This window comes from Phoenix dactylifera, chromosome 12 (genome assembly GCF_051530095.1).
Source record: "Phoenix dactylifera cultivar Ajwa chromosome 12, Ajwa_hap1_PhDact_Kaust_v1.1, whole genome shotgun sequence".
In the NCBI taxonomy this organism is placed as follows: Eukaryota; Viridiplantae; Streptophyta; class Magnoliopsida; order Arecales; family Arecaceae; genus Phoenix; species Phoenix dactylifera.
In genome coordinates this window covers 12,625,865-12,645,389 of record NC_143201.1, presented here as the reverse complement: position 1 = coordinate 12,645,389, position 19,525 = coordinate 12,625,865, and the positions used below count along the sequence as shown (strand labels likewise).

At 36.9% G+C, this 19,525-nt stretch overlaps 1 long non-coding RNA gene across 1 annotated transcript; it reads right to left on the bottom strand.

The window, feature by feature from the left end:
* LOC148700431 (uncharacterized) lies at positions 1 to 3,923 on the bottom strand. Its single transcript, XR_015971958.1, has 5 exons — positions 3,439 to 3,923; positions 1,047 to 1,740; positions 802 to 933; positions 573 to 725; positions 1 to 489 (listed from the first exon to the last, which is right to left on the bottom strand). It is a non-coding gene; the product is annotated as an uncharacterized LOC148700431 (long non-coding RNA).
* Between the last annotated feature and the right edge of the window lie 15,602 nt (positions 3,924 to 19,525).

Below are 19,525 nucleotides of genomic sequence, written 5' to 3'. Positions count from 1 at the left end.
ATCACCTTTACTTTCAATAAACTCCAATGAAACATATAAGTATGTTGGATTAGAATGAAAATGTATATTGAATTAAATTGTGAGTCCACTTACCTCCCTATCGTCCCTTTTACAGGCTTTATTTTTTCATTACCTTCTTTCAAGAGTAAGGTAACTCGATGATAGTGGGCTGAAGGGACTGCATAAGAGAAGGGAGCCCTTAAGTATCTTCTGTATCACCCATTTCTCAATAAGCTAAATCTCCACTTGCTCTTGAGCACTCTTGGTCTACTACCACTCTCAAACTCAGAAGAAGGCACATCAGCCTCCATCTCATAGCTCGATCTCTCAGCAACGGTCTCCCGCTTCATCACGTTGACTATCTCCTGTAGCTCAGTAATCAATTTCTGCTGCTCGGCAATAATCTTCCTTAGATCTTTAATCTCGGCATTCTTCTCCATGGCCCTCCACCTCTATAGCCACATGTAGGTAGATACAAAGGAGCTTCACCTAGGCAAAAATAGACAACAAATAAAACGAAAAAGAAAAAGAAGCGAAACGTCAAAAAATAAAACAAAATAATATGTTGATACCACAACAATGTTGCGTGCCATCTCAATATCATTTCTTTTTCTTGATGCCCTAATCCTATTAATAGGACCTTCATCCTTCTTGATAGGATAGCTGAAAAATCCAACTTTAAAGAGCAACTCCTCATCCTTCGTTGCTTGTAGTGGGTTGGTAATCTAAAAGCAATTAAAAAATATTAATCCTCCAATTAAAAACAAACATTAAATGGCATAAAGTCACAACTTATCTTACATCTTCCTCCTTCAAGCTCTTCAACAACTATCCACAGTAGGCCCATTTTATGAATTGGGGTCTCTCCAAGTTCATGATTCTTGGAAGCAATCCATAATTTTCTGGTTGGACTATGCCCATCCTCTCAAAAAGCTAAATTTGGAAAAAAAAGTGAACAATAAGAAAAGTAAGCAACAATTAGTTATCAAATTCATTCATGACTTATCAAATTTATCCATGAAATAATAATAAAATATAGCTCTTACCATTAGACCAGTAATGCAACCATAGTATTCGGTGCTCTCTTTGGCATCTCTATCCCTCCTTTTAACTTTTTCAATAGCCCCAGGGATGAATTCCATTAAGTGCTCATGGACTTTTTTGACCCAAACAAAACAACCAATTTTACTTATGTAGTCAATGTAGGAGAGGATGCGCGGTACAATGCTAAGAGTGGATGAAGGAAAGAAAATTGTACATAAAAGGTACACAACAAGCAATTACATTGTAGAACGGATGCTATCAAAAGAAGTATCAAGTAATAGTATCGGTATTCTATATTCCAATGCGCCCCTCCTAACTCTCGACTCTTGGAAGTGTGTTGTGTTCAACACATAAAGGATAGTCCAAGAATGATGGCGACGTCCTCTGAGTGGAAGACCAAAATTTGGCCTCCCAATCTAAAAACTCTCATCCCAACCATGAAGAAGCTAGTCTATCTACCCACTGTTGTGTTATAACCAGGATGTCGAGCATATAATGGAAAGGCATCATCCCTAACATCATCCTATGGGCATCCTATGGGCATCCATCAATCTCTCATGAATGCCCCTTATAATTTTTTTTAAGATAGAACCGGTAGTTTATTAAAAACCAGAGAGCTTTCTTCTGCTTCTTCTGCTCTTTGAAAATTTGGATGGTCTCCCCTCGAGCTTTCTTACTAGACTTTGCATGATCCATCTGCATGTAAGAATGGAAATTGATTAGTTTGTTGCATGAGACTACTAGAAAATGTAAATAAATAGAAGTGAATCTATAAAAGATCATACTAAGGAGTTCACAAGACATGTGATATTGATCATACAAAAATAGAAGCTAATCTATACCAAAATCAATCTTCTTGTTCATTCATAAAAGGTTTGTCTCTTATGCCAATGAACAAACAGATGCATCACTAAACCATAAGTCTAGGTTGCAAGATCAGTGAGCCTAATAAACAAACAAATGAATCATTAAACCTTCAACTGATGCTAAGCACAAATAGATTAAGTATTTTACATAATGTGGCAGATTAGAGTATATAATTATCGTAAAGGGAATATTCTGGCATTATTGAAGTATCATAGTGTTTCGGTGTGCTAATATAATTATGTAGTTTTGCTCCTATGGATATAATCAATTATCAACATGATTATGCTTGTTGTTCCTAGCTCAGCATCATACTGTTGCAGTTTTAATCCTGTATCTTTCAATCTAGCAATAAGAAATTAAGAAGTAGCTAGCAACACCATTACTGTTTTAATGCTTCATGCAGAAGATACCATTGTAATGTCATACACTATCAAAATTGACAAAAATTAGCAATATTAACTAAAATAATTTCAAAAAATTACTAGTAAGCTAAAAGTTTTGTAATGTTGGCATCTTTATCAGAGTAATCATTGGCTATGTTTAGAGTATTTCTAAGTTCATTCAAAAGCATGTACATAATTTGGTTCCATATTTTTGGGAGTATAAGCATCTTTATATGATTATTATTTTCTTAGAGAAAATAAGGAATTTTTTTATTAGAATATATGTTTACATACATCATTCAAAATTTCTGAACTAACATTACAATACACTTGGAAGCCTGTGTCAAAAATAAGTCAAAGGTTGGATAACTGACAAATTTGACCCATATATTTTCAACCAACCATTAGATTTCATGGCTTATGATTTCATTCTTTTATGAAAGAAACAAATTAATCTTGTACAAATAAATGATTGAGGTTTCTTTTAAATTCCTTATATGACAAAAATATTAATGCTTTTGTCGATCAAGGTTGTGTGCAATTCTAATAAAGAAAGATCATTTGTGAATGAACTTAAACAAATGAAGGGTGAGGCAATGTAGTGATTTAGCCAATCCCATCAAACTCATGTTTAGCAAGTAAATAGATCTAAAACCATTTTTCTAAATATATTTAGTCAATAGATATTGTTAGAATATTTATTTAATTATATATTTTATTATATTTCTAAAACTTGAATACATTTGTAGTACATCAAGATTCATGTAAGTTTATATTTCCTTCAGAATCCATTTATGGAATGATTTAAGTCTTTTTTAAGGCTAGACTCTATGAACTCCAAAATTAAAGTGCATCCTCTAATTAATCACCGACAACATCAAATTTGGAATCATAATAATTGGATAGCCAATGTAATTTGCAAGACTTTCTTGTATCTATAATGTAATACAATGACTGTAAGTTGATGGCTTTCTGCTCCAAGGATGCAATAGTGGCATTATGGGAACTATACCATCCTCGAAATGCAACATGAATGGAAATAAGCTATGGAGAAACAACTTGGAGCAATCATTTCTAATGATTGACTATTCTAGCAATTAACTTGGAGCAAAACCAAAAAAAAGGAAGGGGAAAAGGGGTGAACCTCTGGTCTACCAAACTTGCGTAGAGGGGACAAAGGGTGTCTTCTTGTGAGAATGAAGAGGGCTTCTTCTAGTGAGAGGTGGGGGTTTCAATAGAGAGAGAGGTTTCTTCTGGCAAGAGAGAGAGAGATGGGAGGGTGGGGTTTCCTCTGGCGAGAGAAAGAGAGAGCTGGGGGGTTGGGGTTCTTTTTGACAAGAGAGAGATGTGGAGAGGTTAGGGCTTTGGCAAGAGAGAAAGATGTGGAAGGGTTCAACGGGGAGGAGAGAGAGGTGGGGGGATTCAATAGAGAGAGGGTTGTGGAAAGAGAGAGAGAGAGCCTACTGGTTTGAAAGGAAGAGATTGAGGGATGGGAGTGTGTGCGGCCTTCGATCCCATCACATTAAATGTTCCTTTTTTCATTTTTTTCTTCCCAAATGACAAACATTAACATTAAAGGGGGAAATAGCCACTCTATGATTCTTATCAATCAGACGGTTTGAGATTCAGAATTTGACCCTAAATTCTTTCAAAAGGAGCCCAGTTCATATATATATATATATATATATAAAGAGAGAAAGAGAGAAAGTTGGACTATGCTCCTATTGAAAGGAGAGAATATTTACCCCTCTCAAGTCTAAAATTAATAATAAAATATCCAAATCAAAGATTAGACTATTGATCATGATTGATACTACTAAAAATATCTAGTAACCAAAATCATGTGTTTTCGCAGTCTCTAACATTTGCATTAAATTGAAAAAATTGTTGGTTACTATAGAGCTAGTGCATTAAAATATATGATAAAAAATTTAAGAGAATCCACCTTACTGATTATGATCTATATATGTTAAACATATATAGAATGAAAATCAATAGATTTTAATACTTAGATCAGGCAAAATATGGTCTCATATCATTTTAATTACATATTTTGCAGTTAGATAATGCATAGGTTAGAGATAACCGAAATACATGATGTTTAGTGTCGGGATATTTTTGGTGGTATAAATCATGATCAATATCTAGATCTTCGAGTTGAGTATCATTATTGATTTGAGACTTGAGAGGGTATGTACCTTCTCTTGAGAGGAGCGTAGCCCATTCTATATACAGAGAGAAGATGAACTATGGTCCTCTTGAAAGGAAAGAGTATGCACTCCTTTTAGGTTGAAAAAAATCATAATGGAGCACCTAAATTAAAGATCCATACCATTGTTTATGATCTATACCACTAAAAAGATCTATATGCTAGAGAAGACTTTATTTTGATGCTCTCTAATTTATGCATCAATTGTTGGGATCCCGCGCATGCCGCAGAAAAATCAGAGATGCAGCAAGAGGCATGCACGAATCCGTTCATCACATGAACGTATTTTAAAACCGATGTTCGTAGTTAAATTAAGATTAATTATTTTTTATAAGATTAGGAAGATCATATCTTCATCTTGTGCGTGTCGATGATCACTGCAATCTGATGATCGTGGTATTGTAGGAAGGTTCGCTTGAAGCCGCACACGCATCCGGCCTCTACGGGTATCCACACAAGGCAGAGGACCAATCCAAATGCCTGAATCTTCTCAGAGTACTAGCTTCCTTGCAGAGATTTGTTTTGATGGCTGAAATCCTCTCTTTTGAATCAACTCTTGATTGCCTTAGAGAGGAGGAAGAAGAACTTGAAAGGGAGGAAGAAGAGCCACCCTTTCAGCCTTTTCCTCTTTTTTTTGCGTTAGAAGAAGGAATAGGAGAGGGAGAAAGGCCACATGCCACACCCTTTTTCCTTAGTTGTTTGCGGCTCAAAAGAGGGGAGATCAAGACTTATCTCACGGCTGAAAAAGGAGGGGAGAATAGGGCTTTTGCTGCCGCCCCTTATGCCCTATTTTTCTAGGTGTGTGGAGCTTCTAAAAATTAGGAGCTCTAAGTCTATCCATAAAGAGAGAGGAGGGGCGTACGCCCCTCCTTTCTTTCATCCCGTATTTGCCAAGGGGAGGGGCATATGCCCCTCCCTCTTTTCTTTTAAGTTTGGCGTGTGGAGCTCCTAAAGTTTAGAGCTCCAAACTTATCCTTGGGAGGGGCATACGCCCCTCCCTTTGCCGCACCAAGGAAAAACCAAAAGGAGGGGCGCACGCCCCCTCCTCTTATGTGGTGAATCCTAATCCTCTAACGAGGATTAGGTGGCCAATCATAAGCATCCTAATCTATTTAGGATCCATTAAGATTATGACTCGATTAAACTCTTCAATCCTTATTCAATTAGGAGTCATCTTATTTATTAGATCCTAATTAATTGGACTCTAAGGAATCCTAATCCAATTAGGACTTATATAATTTCAGTCCTAATCCAATTAGGACTTTAGGAATCCTAATCCAATTAGAACTCATTTAATTTTAGTCCTAATCCAATTAGAACTTTAGAAATCCTACTCTAAGTATGACTCTTACTTAATAAGATCAAGCCTAATTAATTAAATTCAATTGATTCAATTAAATTGCAATCCAATTGCAATTATTCTTCTTCAACTCACTAACTCTTAAACCAATTATCAATCAAATTGATAATTACAAACTGTTGTGATTCCAAATCATAATTCAACCATCAGATCGGTCAATACCTCTAATATGTGTGACCTTATAGGTTCTATTTTGTCTGGTAGTGAGATATATTATGATCTCTATCACAATATCCTTGAAACTCCTTTCAATGGGTTGGAACAATTCCAACTCTTCTCATTCGGGTCCACTGATTACCAAGTGAATGCCTTGGAGTCTCACGATCTGCCAGTGACACCTAACAGTATGTAGTGGCAACCCAGCAGAATGGAATGATGAACCTCTAGGTACAGTTAATGTATGATACAGTCCTTCTATCATGGATCCCAACATGATGGAGGTCATGGATAACTCGTCAAACCCCATCATTTATCATATGTCAAAATTTATTCGACTCTAGATCGAAATTAAAAAACTTTTTTTCCAAAAACTACCTTGGCCAAGAATTTACGAACTCGGTCTCATAAATCACATAGAATCTCTCCTAATCTGTCAAGGTCAATAGATTCCATCTAGATGCACCCCTATTCCTACAATGAACCTACTGCAGCCAATCTGCAGCATAAGGATCCAAATGGATAGGGACCATGTTTATGTGCTCGTCAAACTATAGCAACCTCACTGTGAATAGCCAAAGCATCGCAAGTCAAAGGACCAGTCATACAACTGCAGCATCAAGTAAGTCACTGACGAGTGGATAGACATCCAATTGGCTACTTGCTATGGTCACGCTCGGTACTATTGTTCTCTAACAAGCACTTGCACAATCACTCCAGTATCCCCACACTGTGGACTCAAGACTCGTTCATCAAAGAAAGTGATCTGTGCACTAAGTTCAGCGAATCGATCACCGTCCTCGTGATGATCCATCGATCAGGAGCAATTCAGGAATTAATCACCAATGATACATGTCTCAAATTCTCAACTCTTGAGAATATGCATCTTTATCTTATTAATTTCTTGGACAATTCATGGACATATAAGAATATTGAGGATGATAGTGTTATTTTGATGATTAACAAGCAATTATCTAGAGTATGTTATAAGTTAAATTGATACTTCATTTATAAGACTATTACTCTCAGGATATTTGTATAAATTGATATAGATACATTTCATTGTTTATTTGAATGAATCTAACCTTGAGATGCAGCAAAGTGTGGATTGAGTCGACCCAAAGGATGATTGGGTCGACCCCGGCACATCAAGAAATCATTTGGCACACTTCTGCAAAAATGGCACAGATGAACAGTGAGTTGGGTCGACCCAAGGAAAGCATGAGTCGACCCAAACATCAAGATCCTCAAAATAAGACAGAACAATGGTTCTCTGGATTCACTGAGAGGGTCGACCCAAGAAGTAGTTGAGTCGACCCAAGCTTGAGTCGACCCAAAGGCAAGACAGAAAAGAAGACAGAAAATGGTTCCCTGGAATTACTGAGAGGGTCGACCCAAGAAGAAGTTGAGTCGACCCAAGTGAACTTTGAGTCGACCCAAAGAATGGTTGGGTCGACCCAAGGGAAGGAAGGCTGAATTTCAAGTTTCTGTGTTTTCTGAGAGAGTCGACCCAAGGAATGTTTGAGTCGACCCTAGTGAAAGTTGGGTCGACCCAAGGACAGGTTGAGCCGACCCAAACACGGACTGAAGCATAACGGCTAGTTCTGCAGATATACTTTTTGTCCTTCCCAAAGTCAGTAACGACTAGTTTTTGAATTCTAACCATTGGGGCTTATTCAATGGATGTAGGAGACTATTTAAAGTGGCACTATTCATCAGATAGAACAACCTTTTGAAAGCAATATCAAAGAGTACACAAGAAAATAAAAGTGCCCTAATCTTCTTCATCCAAGTGCTTCATTCAAGAATCAAAGGAAAGGGTTGAGCAGATTCAAAGAGTCATCAAGAGCTCCATCCTCCCTTGTAGAGTGAAGCATTTTTGACAAAGAAGAGAGAAGCCACTTCAAAGCGATAAATATTTTCTATACTCTTCTTTGTAGTTTATATTGTTTCATTTGCTCATTTAGGAGTTTAAATCTTCCTTCTTTATTTGTTAAACAACTTGTAAAGGTTGGTTGGTGAGCCCGGAAAACCAACGGAGTAGGTTGATTGGTGAACCCGGAAAACCAATTATAAAGGTTCGTTGGTGAGCCCGTAAAACCAACAAAGGTTTTTGGTGAACCCGAAAAACCAAAGTGTAAAGGTTCGTTGGTGAGCCCGTAAAACCAACAAAGGTTTTTGGATTGTGAGCCCGGAAAACAATCCAACTGTAATCCGCGAGATTATAGTGAATTCCCAAGGGGTCGCTTGGGGAGTGGACGTAGGTGCTAAGGAGAGCACCGAACCACTATACTTTGTGTTGTTTGTGTTGTGATTTGCTTTAGCTTACTAACCATCCATTTGACTTGAGTAAGATAGTTTAAATTTAAAAAGAAACCAATTCACCCCCCCCCCCCCCCCCTTGGCTTGTCACCTTGGGCAACAAGTGGTATCAGAGCAAGGTGCTCTAATAGTACTCATTGATCTCACAATCAAGAGTTAAAGATCATGACAACCCAAGTGGGATGTTCTATGAGTGAGGGGCAATCCACAAATAGACCACCTCTATTTAATGGCACAAACTACACATATTGGAAAGCTAGAATGAGGATATTCATTCAAGCTTCAGACTATGAACTATGGCAAATCATCACTAGAGGACCTCACACACCCACACTTAACATAGAGGGCACTATCATACCCAAACCAGAAATGGATTGGAATGAAAGTGATAGAAGATTAGCACAGTTAAATGCAAAAGCTATAAATATACTTTACTGCTCATTAGATGTAAATGAATTTAATAGAATATCTACTTGCACTACTGCCAAAGAAATTTGGGACAGACTTGAGGTCACACATGAAGGGACCAATCAAGTTAAGGAGTCAAAGATAAACATATTAGTACACAAGTATGAATTGTTTAAAATGGAATCTACTGAGTCCATAACTGATATGTTTACTCGTTTTACTGATATTATAAATGGGCTTAAGAGTTTAGGAAAGTCTTACTCTAACTCTGATTTGGTGCGAAAAATTCTCAGGTCTCTACCAAGGAATTGGGAGGCCAAGGTAACCGCTATTCAAGAAGCAAAGGACCTCAACACACTGCAGTTAGAGAAGCTTCTAGGATCACTCATGACCCATGAGTTGACAATGAGGCAAAATTCAGAAGATGAGGTCAAGAGAAGAAAGCCCATTGCCCTAAAGACTACCACCCCTAAACAACCAACTGAATCAGAAGATTCAGATGATGATGAAGAAATCGATGAAGAAGGGATGGCTGTGCTTGGGAGAAAATTCAGAAAATTTATGAGAGGTAAGAATAGGTTCCATAAAAAGAAACCCTTCCTTAAAGGTAACTCAAGCAAAAAAAAGGGTAAGGACAAAGAAAAGAAAAAAGAAACTCCCATTTGCTATGAGTGTAACAAACCCGGGCATTATAAGATAGATTGCCCAGATTTGAAGTGGATGGCAAGAAAGTTGAAAAAGAAGAATTTCATGGCTGAATGGAGTGAAAGTGAGGAATCAAGTTCGGAGAAGGAAGATCATCAAGAGACGGCCCAAATGTGTCATATGGCCAATGACGATGAGGTAGATTCTGAACTTGACTGTGATTTTACTGTTGATGAATTACATGATGCATTCTTAGAACTCATGGAAGAACATAAGAAACTAATTAATAGAAATAAAGTTCTAAAAGAAGAAAATCAATCTCTTATTAAGGACAAGTTAAAACTGTCTCATACCTGTGAAACTTTGAGTAGGAAACTTACAAATGAAACCAAGGATCTAATTGCTGAAAAGATCAAGCTAAAAGAAGATGCTGAAAAATATAAATCCTTGGTAGATAAATTTACACTTAGTTCTACCAAATTAAATATGATTCTTGATAGCCAAAAAGCTGTATATGATAAGGCTGGTTTAGGATATAGAACAAATAGGAAACAAAAATTCTTAAAGAACATTTTTGTAAAAGCTAAAAGTGAAAATATTACTTGTTATTGCTGCAATAAGTTAGGACATAGAGCATATGAATGTAACTTTAGAAAGTCCAGTCAAAACAAATCAAGTTATAATCAAAAGATTAACTTCAAGAAAGTTTGGGTTCCAAAAGGAACATGGAGTACTAACCCTAAAGGACCCAACTTAGTTTGGGTACCTAAAGTTTCTTCTTGATCTTGATTGCAGGTGTGTCTTACAGCTGATAAAGTGGAAAAACGATGGTATCTAGATAGCGGCTGTTCAAGACACATGACCGGTGACGTAGATCAATTTGTCACCTTGGAATCAAAGAAAGGTGGAGTAGTAACCTATGGAGACAATGGTAAAGGGCATATCATTGGAAAGGATAAAATTTTCATTGCTCCATCTATTTTTATAGAAAATGTTTTATTAGTTAAGGGTTTGAAACATAACCTTCTTAGTATAAGTCAATTTTGTGATAAAGGGTTTAAAGTTACATTTGAAGCATCTGTATGCATAATCACTAATCCTAAAGATAATAGCATTGTACTTGTAGGACAAAGGCAAAGAAATATTTACTTAGTAGATCTTCATGAGTTAGGCAGAAAAAATGGTTTATGCTTAATTACTAATGAAGAAAAGAAAAATGAAACTAGTTGGCTTTGGCATCGAAGATTAGGACATGCTAGTATGGAATTAATATCAAAACTAGTTAAGAAGGAATTAATAAAAGATGTGCCAAAATTGATCTTTGAAAAGGACAAAATATATGGACCATGTTCATTGGGAAAACAAACTAAATCATCTTTCAAATCGAAGAATGTAGTATCAACAACTAGACCATTTGAACTCATACACATGGATTTATTTGGACCTACTAGAACTACAAGTCTAGGAGGGAAGAAATATGGACTAGTTATTGTTGATGATTTTTCAAGGTATACATGGGTTTCATTTTTGGCACATAAGAATGAAGCATTTTCAGAATTTTTGAAACTATATAATAATATCATAAATGAAAAGAAACTCACCTTAGTAGCAATTCGAAGTGATCATGGTACGGAATTTGAAAATCAACACTTTGAAGAATTTTGCACTAAAAATGGAATATCACATCAATTTTCAGCACCTAGAACGCCTCAACAAAATGGGGTTGTTGAAAGGAAAAATAGGACATTGGCAGAAATGGCACGCACAATGTTGTGTGAGTCAAATCTTCCAAAGTACTTTTGGGCTGAAGCTATAAACACTGATTGCCATATTCTAAATCGAGTTTTAATACGACCTATAACCAAGAAAACTCCTTATGAACTCTGGAAGAATAAGAAACCAACTGCTAAATATCTTAAAGTTTTTGGATGTAGATGTTTCATCTTAAACAATGGCAAGGAGGATCTAAGTAAATTTGATGCCAAGTCAGATGAAGGTATCTTCTTAGGATACTCCACATCTAGCAGGGCATACAGAGTATTCAATAAAAGAACCTTAGTAGTGGAAGAGTCAGTCAATATTATATTTGATGAGTCTGATAGTGAGTCTGCTAGGAAAGAAAATATTGTTGATGATGATACAGGAATTATCGATTTTGAAAAGTTGAATATTGATGACGTGCCAAATCAAGATAAAGGAGATGATAGCGTGCCACCACAATCCCAAAACTTGCCAAAGGAATGGAGGTATGCATATGGACATCCTAAAGACTTAATCATTGGTGATCCATCTCAAGGGGTAAGAACTCGATCATCTCTTAGGAATTTAAATGATTATCTTACTTTCGTTTCACAATTAGAACCTAAGACTTATGAAGCAGCTGAAAAAGATACTAACTGGATAAATACCATGCAAGAAGAATTAAATCAATTCAAAAGAAGTAATGTATGGACATTAACTGAAAGACCAAAGCATAATTCAGTAATTGGAACAAAATGGATATTTAGAAATAAATTAGATGAAAATGGATTAGTTATAAGAAATAAGGCTAGACTTGTAGCTAAGGGATACAATCAAGAAGAAGGAATAGATTTTGATGAGACATTTGCTCCTGTAGCTAGATTAGAGACTATTAGATTACTTCTAGCATTTGCATGTTTCATGGATTTCAAATTATATCAAATGGATGTGAAGAGTGCATTCTTAAATGGTTTTATTGAGGAGAAAGTATATGTAGAACAACCTCCAGGTTTTGAGAATCATGAATTGCCAAATCATGTCTTTAAACTACATAAGGCATTATATGGATTAAAGCAAGCACCTAGGGCTTGGTATGATCGATTAAGCAAATTTCTGCTTAATAATGACTTTAGTAGAGGAAATATAGATAAAACTCTATTTCTCAAAAGAAAGGACAAAAATCTATTAGTGGTACAAATATATGTAGATGACATAATCTTTGGTGCCACAAATGATACTCTTTGCAAAGAATTTGCTGATTTAATGCATGGAGAATTTGAAATGAGTTTGATGGGAGAACTAAGCTTCTTTCTAGGATTACAAATCAAACAAACTAAAGAAGGCATTTTCATTCATCAAACTAAGTATACAAAGGAAATACTAAAGAAGTTTGGGAATGAAAATCATAAGGGAGTAGGCACTCCAATGAATCCCACTAGCAAGCTAGACAAGGATGAAAAAGGGAAGAGTATTGATATCAAGCTCTATAGAGGACTAATTGGATCCTTGCTCTATCTTACTGCTAGTAGACCCGACATCGTATTTAGTGTAGGAATATGTGCTAGATACCAATCGGATCCTAAGGAGTCACATTTAAGTGCTGTTAAGAGAATCCTTAGATATTTAAGAGGAACTACCAATATAGGGCTATGGTACTCAAGGGACTCCTGTCTAAATTTGCTTGCGTATTCAGATGCTGATTTTGTCGGATGCAAATTAGATAGGAAGAGCACAAATGGCACATTTCAATTCTTAGGAAATAACTTAGTATCATGGTTTAGCAAAAAGCAGAATTCAGTGGCACTGTCCACAGCTGAAGCTGAATATATAGCTGCTGGTAGTTGTTGTGCTCAAGTATTATGGCTTAAGCAACAACTAGAGGACTATGGAGTTAAACTAGATAATATTCCTATTAAGTGTGATAATACTAGTGCCATCAATCTTACTAAAAATCCAGTTCAGCACTCTAAAGCCAAACACATAGAAATAAGGTACCATTTTATTAGGGATCATGTGCAAAATGGAAATATATGTATTGAGCATATATGCACTGAAAAACAATTAGCCGACATATTTACGAAACCATTGAGTGAAGATAGATTCTGCATGCTAAGGAGGGAATTAGGCATATGTGATCCTTTTTATTGAAGAAATATAAAAGGGAGCTAGTAGTCTCATGATACATTCTTCCAATTTCTAAAATCCCATGAAACATGAGTCAAATTTGTTATCTAGAGATTCCTTACTCATGTATCATTGTCCCATAAAGAGTTTATAAGGATTGGAAGCAAGGAAAATTCTTAGAAGCAAAAAGGAAGAGAAAAGAAAAAATTCTGCACTTGGGTCGACCCAACCCTGAATAGGGTCGACCCAACGTTGAGTCGACCCAAGAAAAATCTTGAGTCGACCCAACGTCGGGACCCCACTGTTAAAAGGGGACCCGAGAGCATTGTTAGGGCACTGTTTGCCCTTGTCCTCTTCTGAATACTCTAATCCCCACTCTCCAAACTCCTCCAAACTCCTCCAAACAGTAGATTACCTTGAGATCTTAGATAAATGGGACCCAAAAGAGCCGTAGCCAAGAGATCCGGAAGAGTCACACGGATCCAACGGGAGGAAAGGCAACCTACGGAGCCATCTACCGTGTCTCCACGACGTGAGGCACGTGCGGAGGCCCCTCCTCCTCCTTCCCCCTCAGTGATACTTGCAAGATTTGCAGGGAGACCGGTTACAACGGGGAGAAGGATCCATTCCGAGTTCTTTGATCAAGAAGGGTTTCGGTTGAGAGAATGGATCCAAAGGCAAGGTTGGGAGTATCTTTGCTCCCTAGACGTGATGATTTACCCCGGATTGGTTCAGGAGTTCTATGCCTTCCTCAAAACTGGTATGGGAGGGCTTGTTTCGGAAGTTCGAGGGGTTCGAGTTCGAGTTTCCGAGGAGAGCTTGAGTGAGCTACTTCATCTACCCTGCGTGGGAGCCACTCCGGAAAAGCCTGAAAACAAAATGAGAGCTCTACAGTTGATCATGGAAAATGAGAACTTCGACTTTTCCATGAAGGTAATAGCTAGTTCTCTTACTGCTGAAATGAGATTACTGCTCAGTATAATAAATAGAATCTTATTTCCAAAGACCGGGAGATTCGATCTCATCACAGAGCGAGATCTAGCAGTGATGGAGTGTATGATTCAGGGGATTCCCCTAAATCTTCCGGCCATGATACTGAGACAGATGAGGAAGGTGATGTGCAACTCCAGGGTATCATTACCTTATGGTATGATACTCACCTTGATTTTTCGACAGCACAGTTTAGCTCTCGAGGAGGAGGCATCCAAGAGTCTGCATCATACTGACACATACACTGCACGGACACTTATACGCATGGGATATGAGAAAGTGAACGGGAAGTGGATTCACACTGGAGCAGGCATTCAGGGTGAGGCACCAGAGGGAGATGCACCAGAGGATGAGGATGAGGAGCATATGGATCATCCTACTGCACCTTCAGAGGCTGGACCATCATCATCCGTTCCTCCGAGAGATACGGATGAGTTCTGGAGCAGGATGACTGAGCTCATGTCAGCTCAGGCGAGGACTATCACTGACGGGCTGACGAGCCGATTGGACGCCCGATTGGACGTCATGTCTGCTGAGATCAGTGATCTGAGGCAGCAGATAGGAGCACTCCGGAGAGAGAGAGAGACCCATGGACTATCTATGCCACAGGCTGCTGAGTCAGAGATTTCGGCACAGAGTCATCCAGCTCGTCGTGCTCCACGCCAGACACAGTCTCACCAGGCTCGACCTCCCCTCGCCATGTACACTAGGAGGATGAGGACTAGATCCCAGCCGTTAGAGTCTCCCTAGGCTGATCTTAGTATCTATGTTTAGAGCCTAGGCTAGATATCTAGTTCTCGTATGTATTTTGCTTTTATCATGTATCTTTAAACTTTGATTCAGGAACATTGTATCTGTTTTTGTTTTTGGCATGAATGTATGAAAATGTTCCCATTTTGATCAATGAAATTTGAAGTTTGGTATTTATTGCATCTTTCCCATGTATCTTTTTGATGATAACAAAAAGGGGGAGAAGTAAAGAAAGAGTATTTATTTTAGAAGAAGTAAAGATCTTAGGGGAGAAGTAAAGATATTGTTTAGAGTAAATAAAGTAACAAAAAGGGAAGAACTAAAGATATCTTTAGAGTAAGTAAAGAAAGATTAATAAGAGCAAAAGTAAAGAAAGTTAAAGAAAGGAGAAGTAAAGAAAGAGAAATAAAAAGTTATGTAAAGAAAGAGACATAAGAACTTATGCAAGAAAAGAGAAATAATTGGACAAACAAATTGAAAATCATATAAGAAAGCTTATACATCCAAGGGGGAGCAATTTGTAACAATGAAAATCATCAAATCAAAAATTTCTATCAAATTTCAGAATTTGGCACGCACCTCTCGCACCCCGATACATAACCTGAAACTCATATTTTATCTCTAATTTTTGCAGTTTCATCGTTAATGAATTATAAATGAAAGGGGGAGCAATTCAAAAAGTCAAATTGGCAACATTTAAATGAAATAGGGGGAGATTTCACTCTTATATATGAAAAGCTGAAATTCAGCAAGTTAAGCCCTTTTAAAAACTGATCTTAAAGACAAGTATCAATAGGCTCATACTCTTTATTTTGTAATCATCAAAAAGGGGGAGATTGAGGATGATAGTGTTATTTTGATGATTAACAAGCAATTATCTAGAGTATGTTATAAGTTAAATTGATACTTCATTTATAAGACTATTGCTCTCAGGATATTTGTATAAATTGATATAGATACATTTCATTGTTTATTTGAATGAATCTAACCTTGAGATGCAGCAAAGTGTGGATTGAGTCGACCCAAAGGATGATTGGGTCGACCCCGGCACATCAAGAAATCATTTGGCACACTTCTGCAAAAATGGTACAGATGAACAGTGAGTTGGGTCGACCCAAGGAAAGCATGAGTCGACCCAAACATCAAGATCCTCAAAACAAGACAGAACAATGGTTCTCTGGATTCACTGAGAGGGTCGACCCAAGAAGTAGTTGAGTCGACCCAAGCTTGAGTCGACCCAAACCCTGAGAGGGTCGACCCAAAGGCAAGACAGAAAAGAAGACAGAAAATGGTTCTCTGGAATTACTGAGAGGGTCGACCCAAGAAGAAGTTGAGTCGACCCAAGTGAACTTTGAGTCGACCCAAAGAATGGTTGGGTCGATCCAAGGGAAGGAAGGCTGAATTTCAAGTTTCTGTATTTTCTGAGAGAGTCGACCCAAGGAATGTTTGAGTCGACCCTAGTGAAAGTTGGGTCGACCCAAGGACAGGTTGAGCCGACCCAAACACGGGCTGAAGCATAACGGCTAGTTCTGCAGATGTACTTTTTGTCCTTCCCAAAGTCAGTAACAGCTAGTTTTTGAATTCTAACCATTGGGGCTTGTTCAATGGATGTAGGAGACTATTTAAAGTGGCACTATTCATCAGATAGAACAACCTTTTGAAAGCAATATCAAAGAGTACACAAGAAAATAAAAGTGTCCTAATCTTCTTCATCCAAGTGCTTCATTCAAGAATCAAAGAAAGGGGTTGAGCAGATTCAAAGAGTCATCAAGAGCTCCATCCTCCCTTGTAGAGTGAAGCATTCTTGACAAAGAAGAGAGAAGCCACTTCAAAGCGATAAATATTTTCTATACTCTTCTTTGTAGTTTATATTGTTTCATTTGCTTATTTAGGAGTTTAAATCTTCCTTCTTTATTTGTTAAACAACTTGTAAAGGTTGGTTGGTGAGCCCGGAAAACCAACGGAGTAGGTTGATTGGCGAACCCGGAAAACCAATTGTAAAGGTTCGTTGGTGAGCCCGTAAAACCAACAAAGGTTTTTGGTGAACCCGGAAAACCAAAGTGTAAAGGTTCGTTGGTGAGCCCGTAAAACCAACAAAGGTTTTTGGATTGTGAGCCCGGAAAACAATCCAACTGTAATCCGCGAGATTATAGTGAATTCCCAAGGGGTCGCTTGGGGAGTGGACGTAGGTGCTAAGGAGAGCACCGAACCACTATACTTTGTGTTGTTTGTGTTGTGATTTGCTTTAGCTTACTAACCATCCATTTGACTTGAGTAAGATAGTTTAAATTTAAAAAGAAACCAATTCATCCCCCCCCCCCCCCCCTCTTGGCTTGTCACCTTGGGCAACAAACATGAATGAAAAGAATGCCCAACTTAATAAATTCATAATTAGGTCAAATACAAATTTATGTCCCAGAACAAAATAATGCGTCAGCTAAATTTGCTTCTAGGGCATACTTCTAACATCAATAGGGTGCAAAAATGTACCATTAAAATAATATAAGATCATGTTTTGTTATGGTCTGAGCATTACAATCTATTGTTTTTCAATTTGTACATATTTAGCATGTATAGAGCATGATCAATAAGGCATGGATTTTTAGTTTATATACTTTATCATGCATTTTAGTGCATTAGTATATTGAAAACCAACCCTCTTTGTGCCATCTTAATGCATAGATTAAAGACCACCAAAATATGTGATTTTTTATCTCTAGATTCTTTTATGGCATAGATCATGATTAATAGTATAGATTTTATATTTGGATGCTTGGTTATTGATTTCGGACCTCCAAGTTGATGCTATCTCCTCTAGAGAGGAGAATAGTTTATCACTTATATACTAAAGATATTTATATTTTGAAGCCTTATTGACACTAGTTTGATCGAATTAGGATTTACTCAAGCTTGGATTTAATTTGATTCAAGCCTAACAGCCAAGAATATCTTGATGCTTAGATTTAGTTCGTCCTAATGGGGCTTGGAATCAAGCAAAACACAAGTCATTAATAAACCCTTCGAATCGTATCTACTAAAGGTTTTAATTGGAAGATCTAGCCTTATTACACTAACTCGTAATAGATCCTCATTGTTTAAGTTAGACAAAACATCATTTACCCATTGTAGTACAAAATCAAGTTGAATGATGTCAAACTCACCAGCACTATATTAGGAAGAAAACTGCAATTGCATATTTCAATTTTTGTTGAAATAACCATTTTAACTTTGATCAAATAATTGATAAAAATTATTTAAGGATAATATTCTCATTTGTCCATTTGGGTTCATCCATGATGTTTTCTACTACTAATTTGCCCCTAGAAGACATTTCAAGTCTAGGGTACTTTAAGCCTCCATCCTTCCTATTTACACCATATCTCAATAATCGAGCTAGCTACTTGAAGCAAGTATCGTATGGATTAAGTTTGATAGAATTAGAGCATATAAGAATCATGTAACTCTTACTAAGATTAAGTAGAGTTTGGTTGTGAAATCACACTAAGGATAGAGATGCATGCCGAACAAAGGGAATTCAGTCATAATGTGAATAAGCAGGTTGAAAGATCAAATCTTGACCATGAAAGATGGTCGATATAAGACCGAGACAATCATACTAGTCCTAGATTTCCAAGACTAAAAAATTATATTGTAGACCGAATGAAAGGAGATGACCAACACAAGCTACATCAAAATAAGTCAAAAGTCGATAGAGCATAATTATCAGTCTAATAATTACAGAGTGATCATGCTTGTATACATATATAGTAGGAGGTTAGTTGGTGATAGTTACTAGAACCACGAAGTGTGGAGGCTAGACGTAAGAAGCAACTGTTAGAATAGATAGTATGCTTGAGGGAAGTTGTTGTGTATTAGTATAAATAGTAAAATTGTACCTTATAAAAAATATTTTGACAATTAATCCAATCATATTACTTTATTTTTATCTTAATATTTTATCCTATAAGTAGATGTAACTTAGATTTTCTACCTAACCCAGCGTTATACCCTTACTGTAGCCCAACTCTACACCCCTATCATAGTCCAGAGATACTCTCCTATTGTAGCACAGCTCTACTATATTGTAGATCCTGGACGTGATTATATGACCTACACCACAGGGGTTAAATATAGCCACATGACCCTTGCCACAAGAGTTAAGTGCAACCATAGTCATTGGTTGTAGAGCTGAATTGATTTAGAAACTAAATACCCAAGTACAAGTATAAGATTGTAAGTATAGTTGATTATGAGATTTGGATATCTTATTCTAATTTCATGTATTGATCAATTACGTGGACAATCTTGAAAAAATAAAATACATTGTTTCAGTATGTGGATATTATTAAAAGTAAACGTTATAAACTTATACAGATGCGTTATGTTTTGTATAATTAAATAAGCTAAATTACTTTGTATTGCTTAATCCAATTCTATAGAATAGATTTGTTACTTAATGAATTATAAAGCTCATAATCTTCACTCTTATTTTTTAGATCCAGAGACCAAAGACTAGGCCAGCACCGA